The 20431-nt window shown below is 37.0% G+C and overlaps 1 protein-coding gene across 1 annotated transcript in view; it reads left to right on the top strand.

Annotated features, from left to right (window-relative positions):
* Positions 1-20431, top strand: part of LOC129772862 (protein limb expression 1 homolog) — a 210995-nt gene that overhangs the window by 128034 nt on the left and 62530 nt on the right. The gene's annotated exons all lie outside the window — the stretch shown is intronic.

The following is a 20431-nucleotide window of genomic DNA, read 5'->3' as shown; positions in this document are numbered from 1 at the left end:
TTCTAATAATCATGTTCCCGATCATATCACACCTATGATGCGGGAGCACGTCAGACAACGGACCTTACCTCGAAGGTGATCTCATTGTTGTGGGAAGAAACTAGATTTCTCCGCAATGACGTCGTCACAGCGAACAGACAGACAGACAACTTGTTGTGTTTGATCTACTGTTCCTGTTCTGCTCTTTTACTTTGTCGTGCTCTAGAAACGATTGTCCTCCGCCCGCGAGTCTGAGCCGGTCAGATATACTCGCGATTGGGATACCTCGGCGTGTCCCAGTTTCAGTGAATGAAATATGACCGAAAGGTATTTGTCATTTAATAATTTACTATTGGGCTTGTAAATATAATTCGATAGTACGCTGTGTCAATGTTTGACTGTCAAACACAGGGTATAACATATAGTTGAAGCTTACACAAGGAATATTTTCACTGCTCTGAAAATTCCAAAGTGTATTCCAGTAAAAAATATTTACGCGAACTTTTATTCTCCAGTTTGATTGCTAAAAAAATGTAGCGAGAACTTACCGTTTAACTATAGATATTTTCGGTGAGCATATTTCATCAAATACAACTTGCAAAGAATTATCGTAACAATTTGAAACTACGATTTTTTTTCAATATCACTATACAGATAAAATAACACTGAAATCACAAAAAATATATGACAGAAGAATTTAGAATGGTTCATGAGGCTAAAATCTGTATTTCAACTGAATAAAAAACCAAAAAAATCAAATGTCGAAGAACGTTTTCTGAGATTCAGTTTCAACGATGAGAAAAAAAATGTTTTTCGTATAAAATAATTACAGAAGATGGGAAATCTTGAACGGAAAATCATTTTGTGGGGCTTTTATTTTAAAGGTGATTCTTTAAATGGTTGACAAAAGTTCAATTTGCACTTCAGATTAAAACGCACAAAAACTACAAAAACGTGTATGAAATTTTTATCATCGCGTATCAATTGGCTCATTGTTTCGAGGCAAGTAGCGTTGTCTTATTAGAACTGCAACAACAGAAACGAGTCATTCTTCATCTTTACGGGAAAACAACACATTAACTGCACCAAACAATGTAATTTTCCGAATGCAATTGCAATTATGGGATTGCTTGTAGCTGAGTTTTTCTTTAGAAGAACTAAAATAGTTTTCTAATCGTTTCTACTTTCCTGGCTTTTTGTTGTCGACAGTGAGCCATACCTTTTCACGAGTCTCTATTCGTTTCAAAAATGGATCGATTCTGTCGCGATCATGCAATGATTCGCTCAAGGAGGAAATTCGTTCCAAGTTGTTTTGCATTTCTAAAATTTTCAATGACGGGCTGACGGGCTATGCAAGTTGTATCATAAAAAAAGACTTTAATAACCTTAACCCCAAAACAAAAATTGCACATAATTGTCTGTTGTACTATTAGGACAATAAACTCTATTCGCAATTACAGGCGCCTGGCATGTATTTTCATCTTTTAAATAAAAAAAAAACATGGCATGAACTCAATTTTCCATGTTGAAGAAACTGTAACTTTCGGGGTAAGTTAAAACGGAAACCATAACTTTTACTAGGAAAGGTGGATTGAAATAAAAAAAAAATATAGTAAACATTATCATTCAACCCACCTTATGACGGCCATTACCGGAAAACTGGAATGTCTTAAGTTTACTTTGTTTACTTTTCCTTATTCCGTGAAATCAAAACAAAGATTTTTTGCGCGCTGACTCAATCGATCCGAAAATAATGATTTTTTCAAAAATATCGCCAGAATTGCACGTCAGGTAATCAAATAGCGATAATCATGTGTAGTGGTTTTGAAAACTAAACTGAAAAATGCTTTTCCGTTTTCCGAGGAATTTAATTCACACCATGTTTTTTTCAACCCTGGAGTGCCGTTCTGAATCATATTTCGGACGCTTAAGGCATATGATGCAGAAAACTGATCTAAACTTTGAGCACAGGCATTATTTGGTTTATATTGTTAATAAATTAGTTCAATATGTTCTTAAGCTTTCTGCTTTGGTAGCTATTTGATTGGAAACATAAAAAAATCAAAATTCAAATTTCAAATTTTTCGGTCGCGTTGAATTCAAATTTCGGACACTTTATTTTGCAACTTTTCTGAACGAAAATTACATTACACTTGATTATATTTTATAGTCAACTGGGAAACACTTACCAAGCAATCATAGTAAACTGTTAACAATGATGAGAACTGATGAAACACGGGTGAAATTTAAATATTGATGCACGGGTAAATTCTACGTGCTCACGCTAAGCAAACGTCAAACACAAACGATAATGAGTAGTGTTGTCAGATTTTTCCCGATTATGTTATAATTCAAATGTAGTTCTCATATGAAATGATAGTGAAACCCAGGGATTACTCTAAAGAAGCAATTGTGATATTAATTTTATAGTTATATCGTCAGTGCATTAAGAATTTCAAGATATTAGAACAAAGTGTCCGAAATATGATTCAGAACGGTATGTTGAAACCAGTGGAAATCGACTATTTTTTGAACATTGCTGCAGTAGGACGTTATTCGTCAGTGATTGCTGTATGAATGAATGGTGATAAATTAAAAAAATACACGAATCATTCATATTTCTTATCAGTATGTTCTACTTCTTATTTCTTATTTCTTATCAGTATGTTCTACTTCTTCTTCTTCTTCTTCAATGACACTAACGTTCCTAGAGGAACTTCGCCGTCTCAACGTAGTATTACGTTATAGCGCGTCAAAGATGGAGTCCACCAAGCAAGAAATTCGCCATATTTTACGTTTTTACTACCTGCGAGGTAAAACTGCAACGAAGGCGGCCGAAAAAATTCGTGTAGTTTATGGACCCGATACTGTAACGATTCGCACAGCACAGCGTTGGTTTGATCGATTTCGTTCTGGTGTAGTGGCTGTCGATGATACATCCCGTACTGGTAGGCCAATCGTCGTGGAAACCGATAAAATCGTTGAAATCATCCAAGTAGACCGGCATGTGAGCACTCGCTCGATTGGAACTGGGTATAGACCATAAAACCGTATAGTCCGGACCTGGCTCCAAGTGATTATCATCTCTTCCGGTCCATGCAAAACGCTCTTGGTGATACTAAGTTGGTCTCAAAAGAGACTTGTGAAAACTGGCTGTCTGAGTTTTTTTGCAAATAAGGAGGGGGGGTTTTATTAAAGGGGGGGGGGGGATAATGAAGGTGCCTTCTAAATGGCAACAAGTTTGCGAACAAAACGGCGCAAATTTGGCTTAAATTGGATAATTTTAAGTATGTTAAATAAAGCGTCAAATTTCGATCAGAAATACGACATTTCTTTTTCCCCAACCCAATATTTAGTTGGACTTATTCCTGTACAAATTTCCACTAAGCATCCTCTCCTCTCTTTCTGAGTACATTATGTAATATTTGAATATCATTTGATCCCATAAACCTCATTGGTGGTCGTTTTGGGTTACTCTACTCTGACATAAAAGCGTCTAAAATAGTATTCTTGATGGTATTGTTTCGAATATTAGTTCTAGTATGTAGTGTCCATTTTGAGTGTATCAGACTACTTCCCCACATCTCACGTGTACTGAAATACTTTTTTTTCCAAATGTTTATACCGTTCTGAATCATATTTCGGATACTTTGTTATAATATCTTAAACTGCTTAATGCACTGATGATATAATCATAAAACTAATATCACAATTGCTTCTTTAGAGTAATCCCTTGGTTTCACTATCACTTCATTTGAGAATTACATTTGAATTAATACATAGTAGGAAAAAATCCAACAGCACTACTGATTATCGTTTGTGTTTGACGTTGCTTAGCGTGAGCATGTTGAATTTACCCCTTTATTTTTTCTCTCGTGTTTCATCAGTTCTCATAATCGTTATCAAGTTATTGTGATTGCTTGGTAAGTGTTTCGCAGTTGATTATAAAATATAATTAAGTGTATGTGGAAGCAAGTTGTTCGATGTACTATTGTCTCGATAATCAACTTCGAAGGTCGTAACAAATCATGAGACGTGAGTGTTCATTCCTTTTTGCGGCTGAAACACAATTTTCAAGTCTGAGACGAACCAGCCCAGGAGGCTGAAAGTCTCAAAAATAAAGAAAAAAAAAAACAATTTTCAAGTCCATTTATTCCGCGCGGCGAATGACGTGAGATGGCTCGATGACAGATGTACAGTGTCGACGTCTGGTGGCGACTTCCAATGAGGGGCCATAATTTGGGTCCCAAACTCGTTAGTGTAATCTCTATCAGATTAGAAGACACTTCTTCTGGCCACGCGGAAATGAAAATTTTCCTTCACAAAAACGTAATAATTTTCATGTTATCTTAAGATAGAAACAGACAATATATGGTAAAACAAATACTCACTGATTTAGTGAGTGATAAAGGGAAACTTCAAAACTAATACTGAATTACTTTTATAAACAATGTTAGTAACAGAAAATTTGGAACATCTCTTATACGACGGCCCTATTCAATCAAATCTAGGTTTCCAATATTGGTCAATAAAATATCCATTCGATATCTTCGAGCTGAAGGAAACGAAGCAGAGTATACAGCAAACGTCCTATACATGAAAACAATATAAATGATGTTTGAGTTTAAGTAAAAAATTAAAACAGGTGTACTTGTTTTTACAAAGAAATCCTGGCGTTGAAAAAATGCAAAAACTACTATGAACACAACTGTAAAATCAAAATTCGTGTTCGAGAAATCTGTTCTGCAGAATTTGATAAATAGTATGCCAAAACGATTTTTCCAAATTATCAACCGTGTTTGAACCGCGCAAATCCTAATAGGGTACCTGGCTAATTGTTGAACACTTTCCAAATGTTGAACAGACTGAGGAATTCTAACTAGAAATCAAACTCAATTGTGGTTTGCCATGCTCTATCTTCAAAAATTCTGCGTTTGAAAGTTACATATATTATGTTGCCCAATTGATAACATTCTACATAATCCTTACTTTGAAAAATGCGATTAAAACATTGTGTAATCAATGATCATTTGGCACTGTCATTTCCAAAATATAGAAATAAGAAAGTGCATCCTCAAAATAAGCTTTATAATATAGCTGCGAATTTCTCACTGCCACTATTTTTTCACAACGTCTTATTGAATGTTTTAACAGTTCTTCAATCATCCGGGGTTCTGTTTCACTACATTATTAAATGAACATACATTTTTAGATGGTGTTATTTTTCATATCATATTCCATTTGTCGAACACTCCGTAACCTCAAATTGCCTTTTCCATTAGAAGGGGAGCCAGATTTTTTTCAAGAACATGATATAACGTTTTTGTTCAAAAATGTACAAGTGTAAATAAAATTGCAGTCGAAATTCAATTATGTTGTGTGCAAGTCAACAAAAGTGCAAGTGCAAGTCAACAAAAGAAAAAAAATATCGAAGACAACAATCCGACGTAACTGAAACGTCCAATTTTGTAAGCAGTTTAATATATGTGACCATGCTCAATTTTACCCTTTTTTATTTTGGATATACGACTATACTCATTTTTCTATTCTTACATATTACTTGGAAATTCTTGCAAATTGAAAAATTTCGAAGAAAATCATAAAACAAAATGATATTGTCCATATCTGGCATTCCTGCTTTCGTCATTGGGTTTATATTCATTACCAGTTTGTCTCACGCAAGATGGATAAATGATACTAGGTGAGGCCGTTTTGTCACTAAGTTGTTTAGGGGGCGGTATATGAAAATAGCACGGAAGGAAACAGAAGGAAAATTATTTACCTGAAGCGTGAAAGAGATAGATTGATCACAAGTGAGGTTTCACAAAAGTGCATAATGTTTTGTTTACAAACACAACACAGTATACGTTCAGAAGAGTTACAGAGTGGTTTTCACATATTGGCCCACTTTAGCAAATATTTCTTTGTGCCTTGGTCTCACGAACGGATGTTGTTGAGGTGAGAAACTAACTGTTCAACATCTAGCGAGGATCGTTCAACATTTGGTTGAATGGCTGGATATGTGTTCAACATGTGGGTTCCAGAACACCATTGAAAAAATATGTTTTTTGAACAATGCAAGTGGTCTAATATAATAAATATAACAAGAAATTACGCTTAATGATTGCTATGAAGTGATGCTGGGGAGTTTTCAATAATTTCTTGTGTTATCATGAAGAAATCAAGAATATATGAACATACCTAGCTTAACCTTTCAACATTTGGCGAGTTGCCATAGACTGTATCAAGGCGCCTCTATATATATCAGGTGAAACAATCATATGAAATGCACTTTCAGCCATATTGGAATTGCTGTCGGTATTGTTTACAAATAGCTCTGGTGAAAATCTCTACCCGGTCGGAAGAACAGAAAAATCATCAGAACGCTGCCGGCGGCTCTCTACAAACTGCTACGACGCTTATTCGAACGATGCCTACTATGTTCGGCTATCGCGAATTTATGTGAAAAAGAAGGGATTATTTTGTAGAATTTCATTCTTATCCAGTACAACGACTACTCTCGCATGTGAAAATGCAAAAATGGCGTATCCTAGCAATAACAAAACAAACAACCCCCGCTCCACAAACCGTAATCCCCTTCTTATTGAAGTGATGATGTTGCTTCACCTGTTATAGATTTATACAAGCGCCTTGGACTGTATAACATTCTTTTACTCACCAACTAGCAGTCTAGGTAGGCGAAACCAAAAACGTAAGTTCATTCAAGTGATTTTCGTTCTGTTGAAAACACGCGTAGCTCCAGAACTTCTGGAACTTTCCCATTGATTTTTTGAAGTGAAGGGGATAGGCGTAGAGACCCAAAGATAATTTAAACCCGTGCCGGTCTTAGAGATGAAACCAAAATGTAAGTTAGTTGATAATTTATAAAAATTAACCAAAAAAATTAATATGTTTTAGCTTTGAGCGCATTTGAGAAAATCCGCTACAAAGAAGTTTTTTTCCTCGGCAATTGCAGTCCGAACAACCCGAAAGGGCAAGGTTACCAACTATGGACATGTAAATCTACCAATTGTTTTGAATTTTACATTAACACTCCTATACCCGCGCATAGGTCTGAAAGACCGACAAATCAATAATTCGTCCATTTCTCAGAAAACATTAACACTTCGACTTTGCGATTCTCTCTAGCTTCGTCATTCGTTTTTCGTCACCGTTTAGCGAATCGTATGAGTTGGCACGAAGAGGACGTGTATCACTTTTTAACCACTTTCGGTCTGAGACACCGACGCGAGTATAGGAGTAACATTTTTGGACAAGTGACTTTTTTCATATTTTAGAATATTGTTCAATAAAATGTATAAATTAATGTCAGTGGCGTGGAATATTTTTTAAATATAATGCATAATATCATTACCGGACTATTCTTATTTGATTTTAGTCCTTTTTGTGACCGGATTGAACGGATCCGCATATTATTCGTCGTTAGGTTCATAAGTGCAAAAGTAAAATGCAAATGTTTGACTGTCATATAGTTGTTCCTAAATACAATGATGGTCACACATATACACACTTGTGAACAAAGTGCACTTGCGCAAGAATTGTAAACTGTAAACTATAAACTAATCGGTGGCTTATGGTTATTTTTTACAGTTACAGTCTCGGGGATATTATTTTTATAATATATGAGCTGAACAAAATCGACAAAAAAAACAAATCGCAGGAAGTTCCTAGAAATCCGTTTATATCAACTGTTTATGCCCCATAAAAAAATAGGCATTAAGTTTTTGTTAACCAAGAACACAGGAACAAAGAATATTAGAAATATGAAAACTTGAAATTCCAGAATCTTTATCATCTAGTAGCCATTTATACATTCTTCTCGTCGAAAAAAGACCAAAAAAACACGCTAGAACTGTATGAAATGTGAAAAATATGTTTGTCTCGGGCATGCAGTTATGGTATGTTCTGATTCCTACACCAAAGAAATCTAAATCGATAGATACGTTTTTATGTTATTTCATAGTTTGTTATGCTTTCATGAATTATATTCGGTTGCTTACTTTCAATTAATACCAGGAAAAAAGTCGAATTTCGTTATTTGTGTTCGACTATCCTAAATTATTCTGTTTTGAGGAGGCTGAATTAGATGATTATTAAAACTGAATGAAGATGAAGAAAACATGTTTTCTGGAGTTTTTTATTCAATTATACTCTTTTCTTCAAATAAATACTAATAAAGCCTAAAAAATATACAATAGCAGTATTACAGAGAAGTTCAACTTTCGGTCTGTGACACCGTGCGCGAGTATACGTGTTATGATTTTGCACGCGAGTACAGGAGGGTAAATAATACTTAGGAGTTTTGAATTGGTCTTATTAGAACTGGACAGCTGAAATTATCACATTTAGGCCCAATAAATAAACAAACGCCTCTTTTGAGCGAAATTTGTTTTAAATATACTTTATTCTAAGCATTCAACAATCTACGAAAATATATTTGTTGAAATTCTTTCTGACTGTTTTTGTTACAACGAAATATATTCAAGGTCTTATAGAAGTTGGACAGAGTGTATGGAAATGTTTCAAATTTCCATAATTACAAGCTCCATTTGTCAGTTTGTAATTCCATAAGGGATGTGAAGAATCTTTGTGCCTTTTGCTCTGATTTACGGTTCAGATGAAAAGAGGTGGTCAGTTCCTCGAGTTCATTCAAGCCCTTCAAATATGTTAACATACGGGTGTTGACTCTGAATTTTGTACATATAGATTGTTCGGAGTAAATTTTTTATTTGCTACGATTGTAATTAGTCGTTCGAATAATAATAATCGTTTTTACAGACATTAATCGATCAAACCTGTTCACAGATGAGATTGATTCCGTCATAAATCTCATCCTAGAATCGCTATGATGCAAAATAGCTAAATCGACCATTACTCTCCGTGAACTAGAACACCAGCATCGTTACATATTAGGTCAACCCTTTCCGGAAGGTAAACAACTCGTAGACCGATTGCACCAAACTACAAATGGAGACCGTGGCATCATCCCGCCAACAATCGGGTCGAATGTTTTCATTAGAAATACTTTTCCCAACGATTCATTTTTTTGTTGTTGTTCATAGTTCTGTTTGCCCTCGTCTTGTACCCAGGCCCTGTGTTGTCGCCGGGAAAACAAAGTATACTCGAATTCTCATGCCCATTAGCAAACAAGTGGCCACCGACGTGAAAGTATGCCGCTAAGCAGTCAACCGTACGGCTAATTTACATACTGTCCGTAATCAGTGAACAAATTTGAAACGATTGGTTCAGGTCCCTAGGGGGGAAAACCGTTGCGTTGCACTCTAGCGGCACAAAGTGCGTGGCAGCACTATGCTGCTGATGATGATGGTGCTGATGATGGCAAAAGCAAACAGCGCTGAGCTGAAAGTCATATGAGTAAACAGAGGAAAAGTCAAACAGAAAGCCAACCAATTTACAGACCCCTATTGGAAGAAGGTGAGAAAACACGGGTCGCTTGTTATATCCCCCAAGATGTTGATTGTTGTTTCCGAGAAAATTGTACTGCCAGTTTTTACCTCCCGCTGCACAACGCAGCGGAATTGGGAACAAAAATTAGATCTTGAGCAATGGATGGTGTCTTATTCCGGGAACGAATCCAGACAAACAACTGCATCGCCAAGGAATCCAGACTGCCTGCTCTCACCCGGCCCGGGTAATGCAATATATCGATAATCATATGAATTTTATTGATTGACCACGCAGTCAGCGCAGTCTTAATAAGAAAATCGAGAAGCACCGTGTATTCCACATTTGTTATGCTTAAGTAGCATATCATCAGTCAATGAAATGCTATATAATGATCTTTCCCTCGGGGTCAAGTCTGATTCTTGAAGGTTTGCTTGCGCGATTTTCGCCGTTGGTTTTTTTTTCTTGTTTTGGTTGGCCTGTTTTTTATATGTGTATTCACTGCAATTGCGGTTGCAATGCCGGATCGACGTGTGTAATTTTTACAACCCACCGTATTATTCATACTCGCAGTCGTAAAAGAAAGTCCCCAGTCGGAATGCGGGCCCTCGCGGCGAGTGTCCTTGTGACGTAAGCTGCGCCCCATTATCGCAGACAGACTGGATGTGGATCGCGTTTATTGACCCTCGCTTCCGAGATGTGTTGAGCGTTTTTTTTTTCTTGTTTGTAATTGACATAAATTAGGTGGAATATGTAGGTTGAAATCAATGTAGATCCGAACATAACTTTACCAGTTCAGTTCCAGGATCAGCAGCATCCCATTAAGCAGGGAGCACATAATCGATAAATACCAGAGGCCGGGGAATATACAAACAGCTCTCTCACGACTAGGTAGCCGCCTGTGCACGGTTGCCATGCACATATCTATAACTTGAACCCGTTTCAAACCGCCGACACTAACTAAACTGGCTGTTCGCTATCCCACAGAAGAAGGAAGCGATGGCAAAGAGTGCGCGATTGAGTGAACTCTCCTGGCGCTCGCTCAATCCCCACAACCGGGATGCTGTGGATGCTGCGAAGTGACCATCGCATAGCATTCAAGCGCGCGAGAGCAACTCCAATTCCAATAGCAGCAGCAGCAGCAGCAGCATCAGCACCAGCAGAAAAAGGAGAATGCACTTAATTTTAGGTCTTCTTGCACTTGCTGACACTGTGCGTCAGTTTATTATCTCCCGTATAAGTATGCATGTTATCATTATTATATATGAGTATCGGTATCATGCGATTTTATACATTTTCCAGCAGTCTTGGTTGTTGTAATAATTTTATAAAATAAGGTTCTGGTTTTTTTTCTTTATGGCGTACGTGTAGGTAGTGCGTGGAAAGTGCGAAATCGGTGCGCGAGGGGGTACGGGAAATAGTGGAGGGCAAAAAAAATAACCTGAAATGATCATAATAATTGCGCTGTCTCCTTTTCATTTTGGGCAATTTCCAGAACGATCGACAATGCGTCGGTCGCCCGATGGATGGATGGATGGATAGTTGAGAGGATGGATGAGTGGATATGTAATCGAAAGCGTGATGGGAGGAGGGGTCTGTAACTTAACGCCGATACAAAGGCACAACGAGAAGAATAAAGGCCAGAAGGCATTTCGGGGGCCGAGGTTAGGTATATTGTTAAATTACGTCGTATTAAGAGTTCCCTTCCTACACTGTCGCGGTAACCCCTGAAACAAAATGCAAGCTTGCCACGGCAGCGGCCCGATCTCAAGTGACGAAAAGTTGACGATCTGGTTCGCATAAGGTTCGGCGCACTCCTGCGTGGTTTTCTTACGAAAATAGCCTCGAAGGCTGAATTACATCACTATTCATACATTGAACCGTAAGAAGGATGGGTATTTTCAAATGCCATCAATCGTTTACAGTAGAAAGTTTGAAATTTTGACCATAATCTCATCCATAAAGCTTTTCTATTTGAGTGTGATTTGTATCTAAACTGATTGTTCACACAGAAGCGTCGAGTTGTGTTCGACTGATATTACGTCAACGTACAGCTCAATGTTATCTCAATGTTCTAAAACAATTTCTGTTGAGATCAAAATCAGAGGAAAATACTGTCCTTGGGTGTCTTTTGACTTTTGGAATTAGATGAAAATGAAAAGTAAAATTTTGAAAAAGGATGAGATTCAACCAAATGACTCGCACTTGAAAGAGATGTCAACAGACATAACAAGCAATGTTCTCTCTGAAAAGCGGAGATGTAAAAGAGTACATTTCCAACAAGTGTGGAACTATTCAAGTCAATCCAAAATGTGAAAGACATTTAACACGTTGACTGCCACGTCAGTCACCGGTGACTGACACCGAGTTTTCACTCAGGCTGCGTCAGTCACCGGCGACTGACAGTATAACATATGATAATAAAGTTAACTAATATAAGCGTATAAGCTTAGAAGCATTACCTTTCGAACAAAAATGCCAAAAATGCCTACTATGATAAGAAACGATGGCCCTAATACGTTTAAAAATATCAATAGAATTGCTATAAAACCGTGGCACTCAACGTGTTAATTGCTTTTTTGAATATTCTACACAGAAATCAGAAATAGCACTGACTCACATTGCACAATTGTCCAGGAGGAGCATTTAAGTGGAAATCAGTTTTTTTCTGTCTCCTGATATAACCGATATAGCTCTTTTTAAACGTTTTTTTAAGCTTGCCCTGTAATATGTTTGTTTGTTTGTAACATGTTTGTCTGTAGCGCTAACCCACATTAATAGAAATTTGACCCCCTTTCTGTTGACCGATTGATCTAAAATTTGGAACACACCTTTATCTCTGTAGACTTTATAAAACTGCGTATTTTATGATCTCGACAATCCAAGATGGTGGCCGCTGCAAAACGACGAATCACATATTTTCTCAAAATCTCATCGATATGGGTTTTCCAAAACCCCATCAATATGGGTATCAAATGAAAGGGCTTGACTAGTAGAATACAGTTATTTAATGAAAAATGTAAATCCAAGATGGCGGACTACATATTTTCTCAAAACCCCATTAATATGAATATCAAATCAAAGCGCTTGACTGCTGCTAGTCAAGCGCTTTGATTTGATATTCATATTAATGGGGTTTTGAGAAAATATGTAGTCCGCTATTTATGGTTATTTATGAAAAATACAAATCCAAGATGACTTCTACTACAAAATGGCGCACTACATATTTTCTCAAAACCCTATTATTATGGGTATCAAATTAAAGGGCTTGACTAGTAGAATACGGTTATTTATGGAAGATGCAAATCCAAGATGGTTTCCACTAGAAAATGGCGGACTAAATATTTTCTCAAAACCCCATTAATATGGGTATCAAATGAAAGAGCTTGAATAGTAGAACACGGTTATTTATGAATAATTCAAATCTAAGATGGCTTCCACTACAAAATGGCGGAATACATATTTTCTCAAAACCTCGTTAATATGGGTATCAAATGAAAGGGCTTGACTAGTAGAACACGGTTATTTATGAAAGATGCAAATCCAAGATGGCTTCCACTACAATATACGGACTACATATTTTCTCAAAACCCCATTAATATGGGTATCAAATGAAAGATCTTAAATAGTAGATCACAGTAGATTATGAAAAATCCAAATCTAAGATGGCCGCAACCACAGTACAGCGCGGACTCGATTATATACAGTTCTCGATTTCTTTTCACTGTATATAATCGAGTCAAAAAAAATATTTTTTTTATTTATTTTTATAACCATGTTTTTTTGTTTTTTGATTATAAAAGAAGAATTTAACTTTTGATTTATCCCCTCAGAGTCATAAAATACTTTTCTCATATAAAAAATCCAAATTATTTCAAAAGATGATAGAGGATCATATTTGATGATAAAAATCCTTCTACGCATATGTTCGAATTCCAACAATGACAAAATTATTGAACTTTTTCTCTGTTTCAAGGCCTGTTTGCTTCAAACTGGCTCTAATTCAAAAATTTGGCTACATAGGACAATTGTGTTGCTTCCATTCGAAAGATAAGAAAATTTTATACAGGATACAGTTATGAAACTATCGATGCCCTAGATTAATGAAGAAGAAGTGTAATAACTGCTAACTGCTACATGCCTAATTATTTTCTAGGTTTTAGTACATTATTATGTTTAATCACAACGAAACCGTTTAACTTAAACAGTTTTTTAATTCATTTTTTCTAAGTTGCGTTAGGGTCACCACAAAAAAACCTTTTTTGTTTTTGCTCTAACTTTCATATTCAAGATTCTACATACAATCTGTCTTCAAAGGATTTGTATGTAGAATCACTCTATCACTTTTGTCACTCTACATAATGTAAGATTTTCAAAACTATGTTATTTTCTGAATTTGACTAAATTAAAATGGAAATCACGAGTTTCTGGGTGAAAAACTATCAGTAGGATTAAACAGGATTGAGGAGGATCAAGATATTTGCATCGAAAGAAAAAGTTGGAGCTCTAAAAGTCGTATGAAGATAATTTTAATGTAGAATTTGAAATATAAAAGTTAGAGCAAAAAAAAACGTTTTTTCATGGTCACCCCAATGCAGCTTAAATAGAAAGCGCTAATTGGATGCTTCAATTGCTAAATCGATTAACTCCATAAAACAAGATGTTGAGAAAAGTGATGAAATATTATATGGTTTATTATTATTTATTATTCAATAGCTAAAAAGATTTTGTCATTTAGTGGTGTTAATACTTATTATTGAAGAAATTTGTTGAAATTTTGCAGTTAGGGGCTAATCAAGTGCTTTGATATCAAAATTTAATAATATTAAAAAAAATGGAGTTAATCGATTTGGCAAGTGAAGCATCCAATTATCAACCGATTCCAACGCTTTCTGTATTCAACCAGATTTTTGAAAGAATGCTTTGCTTGTGAACAGATTGTGCGAATTCTTCGATATAAATAAAGTTTTCTACCAGTTTCAATACGATTTCAGGGGAGGCTGTAGTACAACAACAGCATTTACTGAGCTCATAGATGATTTTTTTTGTGGAATTGATCGAAAAATTATGGTTGGTGCACTCTTTCTAGAAATCAAAAAGGTCTTTGACACTATCGATCATTATATACTATTGAATAAGATGAACACGTACGGAATCCGAGGAGTAGCCAATAATACTGTGCGCAGTTATTTAGCTGGTAGACACCAATATGCAGCAGTAAATAATGCCAAAAGCACATTGTGTTCCATATATATTGAGGTACCTCAAGGCAGCAATATTGTATCTCTATTATTATTGTTGTATGTAAACGATATTGGTAATCCACCTTGAAGAGGGACTGCAAAACTGTTTTCTGACGATACAGCACTATTTTACCCGAGCCCAGATTCGGGAATTGTAGTGTCACATATTGAGTATGATTTGGCTCTTCTTGGGAATTGCTTTCAGGCCAATCTACTGTCACTCCTGTCCCAGAGCTTTCATTTCAATTTCGTTGAGAAAAAGCTCACATCCCTTTGTGGTATCTTGAAAAGAGTATCACCTTTCCTGCCACACAAAGATTGGTCATGAAATACCAGACTTAAAATAATACAGATATTACAGAACAAGTGTCTCAAAATAATTTATAGGTTACCAAGTTTGTACCCAACTCTTGATCTGTTTCGAAATGACACTCACTGTATCTTACTTCTCTTTGAATTGCGGGAACTTCAGTCCATGGAACTTGTACATAGTACACAACACAATAACAACATACATCACAACATAACAATATCGATCGGAGGAATGTTACTGTTTTCTTCGCGGTATGCTTCAGGTTCTTATCTTGCTGTAGCACCATTTTCTGTTGGGATTCATCAAGGATCTCGCATAAAATGTCGATGTAACCATCGGCAGCCATAATACCGTTGACCTGCGCTAAGTTTCCCACCCCAGCCCATGAAAACAACCCCACACCATGATGTTTCCATCACCGTGCTTCATAGTCCATTGGAACTCCTGGAGATTCTCGTCGTTCTTCCGCCACACTCGGAGTCGTCTTTTCTTGTTAAATAGCTCGAACTTGGACTCGTCTGACCAAATAACGCGCTTTCTGAACTCTAGCGGGTTTTTGACCGCAAACTGAAGTGGTTTTTGTTTGTTGATGTTGCTGATGGTTGGTCGCTTTTTGGTGAAGTAGCTCTTCAGATTCCGTTTCATTCAGCATCGTCGAATGGTGCAATTGGAATGATCCAGATTCAATCTTTCTTTAATCGCCCGAATAGTCGTTCGTGGGTTTTTCTTTACTTCCCGGATGATTAGCGTGTCCGTTCTTGCATCAGTCTTATTACGTTTCGATTCTCTTCCCGTGCAATCGGTCACGGTCACTACGCATGAAAATTACGCTTGTGTCAGATATAAAAAACCAGCCGTCAAAACCGAGGGGTGCACCGATGAATAAAACAAGGTAAACAAATTTACGCAAGTAGATTGTTTTTTTATGTCATACCCTAAAAATAATCATTTAAGAGCAATTTTTTTTGGTCTTTTTGGTCTACTAAGTACCTACTTTTAGGTAGCATTGACTGGAATGTCGAGAAATCTTTAAAAAAACCTTTCATATTGGAACACTTTGATTTCAAATAGGGATTTTTTTGTGTAGAACTTTCATCTTTCGAATGACATGTTTGTCATACCACTTCCCTCAACCGGCAAAGAGATAATTATGTTCAAAATATTCTTCTTCTTCTTCTTAAATGAGGAACTTAATAGAGGAACTTCGCCGTCTCAACGTAGCATTACTTGCGTCATTTTTAATAGTACTTAGTTGAGATTTGTTGACATACTGTGCCCCGTGTCGGGATTGACGTTGAGCTTTTCTCTAGAAAAACGTTTATCACGGGTTACAAAATAAGCGAACATAAAAAAATGGTTTGTTTTCGGATGTTTTACGATATATGACTATATATGATATATGATATAGAACAATTCGGAGTTCAACGTGTAAATGAATGCACAATTTTGAATTTAAACTTAGGATTAGTTCCACCATTGGAACCAAATTAGTTTTTGGGCCAAGCCGTGAATTTTCAATTTAATACATTTTTGACGTAGAACTACGTCTTTAATTAAGGGTGTCAAATCAGAAAACAGGTCACGTTTTTATGAAATAAAGCTAACGTTAATAACAATTTTTTGCCGCGAAACATACCAAACGAATCGGAAATTCCCTAAGATTTGTTTGATATGCTATACATTACAATCCCATGGTGCGTAAATGGTTAAAATTCATGAAAACTATAAGTGTTTTCATTTTCCCATACATTTGTTCTGTCCATTTGTGTGATTTCCCGGACAGAGCTGTCAATAACGAGCATCTTATGGACGAGCAACGATGGGGAAATCGTAAGACTTAAAGTCTCCGTGAACAAAGGAAAAGAAGAAGAACGAAGGAGAATATTTGCCCAGAGTATAAACAGTGGATCTCGCTGAGGCAAACTTTCATTCTTCGTGAGGACACCGACTGAACAACATCATTGCTGGGTGAGCTAGACGGTGAGGAGTGGAGGAGTAATACGAGGAAAAAGTAAACTTTTCCAAGGGCCTTTTTGAAGGTTAGAGACGAATGAACTAAAGAAGTTTTAAGTCTCACATGTCGCAGTTCCGGATTGAGCTGTGGACGCGACCAAATTACTGACTCGCTGATGTCTCTAGCATTTCAATAATTGCATCAAACTGACGCCATTGCATTAAGGTTCTGAGCTACACAACTGTGTTGGGAATCATCAAGCTAGGCTATCGTCAGCTCACCAAGAAAATAAATGTTCTGGAATTTTGTCTGTGATTTGGTTTCGCATGACGGTAGCAAAACTCTCTCCACAAAGGATGACAGCTAAGCTGATCTAGACCGGCAATATTAACAAAAAGGGCTTCTGTTGAGAAGAGCGATAAGTGTGTGCATATTTAATTGCTTCAAGCCATCGATGTTAGATATTTGTGTGTGTACGTATTGCGCTGCTGCGGGTGAACATGTTGATCCGAACGTGGTGACAAGGAGGGGAGATAGCGAGAGGAAATATTTGTACTAGGATAATAGTAATGAATCTCTGCTGAGGCAAATATTCAGCCTTTCTCCAAGCAGTTTACATTGTGTGTTTTCCGTCATCATAATGGCTTCGTTGATGCCTCTGACATTGCATCAATGCATTGAACTGACGCTATGGTGAAGCAGGTGTTAAGGTTGTGCACAAAAACATTATTTGGGAATACCAAGTTATTCAATAAGTTATAATAAGTTATAATAAGGGTTATCGTGCCAGTTGCAAAACTCCCTTCAACTAGGATTGCATTTGCGCTAATCTTGATTAAAATGAAACAGTGTTACTCTTTTCGAGGTTGTTGAGATTAACAGAAAAAAATTATTTCGTTTATTTAATCACCAAGAAAGTAAATGTGGTTCTGGAATTTTGTATGTGATTTGGTTTCGCTTGCCAATAGCAAAACTTTCTCCACTAAGGATGATAACTGCGCTTATCTCGAGCATGTATTGTTCTGCGAGGACAAGAATGAATCATCAAACATCGGGAGGCGATCTGGCGTAGTGGTAACATCCATGCCTCTCACGCTAAAGGTCACGAGTTCAATTCTCACTCCCGACATTCTTCCAAAAATGGAAGTAAAAAGTGACGAACCAGCCAAATGAGTTGAAAATCACTATAATACAGATAAAAAAAAAAAGAATCATCAAACAATAATCGTCAAATGATTCTACAAGAAAAAATATTACAGGGCGACCAAACTGTTAGAATGGTTACTTCTGAAATTTCGTAGCATTATAAAATAATATTCGCAGTTATAAACAAGCGACTTGAAATTAACTACAGCGTAGTTCTACGTCAACAATGCGGTCGTGTCTTGGACACAACCTTCTATCATTTTTTTTTTCAAACAATCTTCTAAACCGCACACCGTCGCCGTTCGCAGCTGCAATTTATGCATACATCGCCGGAGCATTATCAGGTGGAAAAATATAACCGGTACTACTAGTGTTGGATACGTTGACCGGTGGTAGCCCATGCACTGAACGGACCCGGGCTCGCGATATGACCGATCAGTTGCCTCGTTGTAGCTAATTGTTCCACACACACGGTTGTTTTAGGCAGAGAGTGGAGGGCATCATATCGACACCGCCAAAGGAGACCATTGACCTGCGTGAAAATTGTGAACATACCCGGCTGGGCAGGCAAGCGGGCAAACCGAATTTCCATACTGGTAGCGATAGGCGCCCATCGGTGTCAGTACCCCTTGAACACACATTTCCCCCACAGCTGAACAACATCCACAGTCCAGGGCCTGTACAAGGACCCGAAAATGACACTCCCTGGGCAATTGATTTTATCAGCGGCGATTAAATATTGCAATGATCCAATAATTTGAATACCGTCCATGTAGGCCAAAGGCTACGAACATGGAGCAAATTTTGTAATCTTATGGTCCCGGGAGGTGCACAAACCTGGCAAAAGCCACCACCGGGTAACCTAACAAATGAAAAAAAAAAGAATCGCGACGAGAGAAAGAGAGATGGGATCGTACCTTCAGTCATCAACCAGCGCTACGATGGTACCTACCTATGTTCCACCCAGAGTGAGTTCTTCTTCGTCACACCACTCGAGTGGCATACGTCGAGAAGAGCCTAAACTTACACAGCGACAGAGGAGAGAGATGCTGCGGATGTTGTTCGGTGTTGCTACCATCTCGATCTTTTGAATGAGTGTACGATAATATTGAATGAAAAAAAAACTAATAAAAGGAGCGGATCAGTTAGCTGGCGTGTGACTTCCTCATTATTCGCTTATTTAGCTCAGGATGTTCACTATTTCTAGGATAATCGTATAAAATTTCACACATCGTCCAAGAAATATTTGGAAATTCATGATGGAATATTTTGTTCAAAATATACAGCGTGGCGCATAAGTCACGCAACGCTCTTTGAAGGAAAAAAAACGATCGCGCTGCAACTATCGAGCGTATTGGTTCCTAAGCGGTTCAGGTGTTCGACTGCCGTTGTAGAGGTAATATAGAGGAACTGGGGGTAATGTGGTCACCCTAAGGAACATGCCCATTTCCAGTGTCCACATACCACTGAAATTCCCATTCTTCGAAGAATATTGTAGCTCAACTTATTGTAGTTCATGTTACTGATGAGGTAGATGGACGTCCTTGACGTGGAAAATCATCTTTTCTCTATCCTCTTTGAATGCGTGCTTTCGACACAACTGGGTCATCAAATGAACTCTGCATCATTTTAAACGCTTCGGAATAAGAAATGTTGTTTGAAACACTAAATTTTACACAATATCTTAGACCAATAAAATTATCCATATCAAAAATAATCGAGCAAAAAAAAGGTAACTTGTTCTTAATGACACTGTAAAAAAAACTAAATCACAGATTGAGCTCAAAATTGACACTAAGTTCACTGACAACTGTTTTTTTTTTTATTAATTCGTTTATTTTTACAGGCTCAGTTACTTATGTTTAAAGGAGCCGAATTCTTAAATATAATTTAAAACTATATATATATATAAACAATTTTTCTTACATCTATGGTTAGTAAGGTGGAAAACCGATTACTCGCGGTGTACTCGAGTTTAGGAGGGTGACATATTTTTAGGAGAAGGATGAGATATAAGGAAATTGTAACAATGTTGATGAACACTCATTTCTTAAATCTATTCGTATATCTATAGTGTATTTACATTTCAACTTATTCTAATATTTATAGCAAGGGGCACTGACAACTGTTGTCAACTAATATAACAAAAGAAAAATTTTCAATGGGAAGATTTAAAACTACAAATCCCCGGTATATATTTGACAGAATGTACAACGAAGCAGAATATCAAAGCAAATGGAAGGGTCTGCGCCTCGAGACACAGACTGAATGTTGTCGTAGGGCTTTGAGGTCAATTGTTTTTGAATTGAGGTTTTGTAGCCATTCAGAAATCCGTATATTCAATTTATTCAATACTCTAAACAGAAAGGG

This window comes from Toxorhynchites rutilus, chromosome 3, assembly GCF_029784135.1.
Source record: "Toxorhynchites rutilus septentrionalis strain SRP chromosome 3, ASM2978413v1, whole genome shotgun sequence".
NCBI lineage: Eukaryota > Metazoa > Arthropoda > Insecta > Diptera > Culicidae > Toxorhynchites > Toxorhynchites rutilus.
This window is presented reverse-complemented; position numbering and strand designations above follow the sequence as displayed.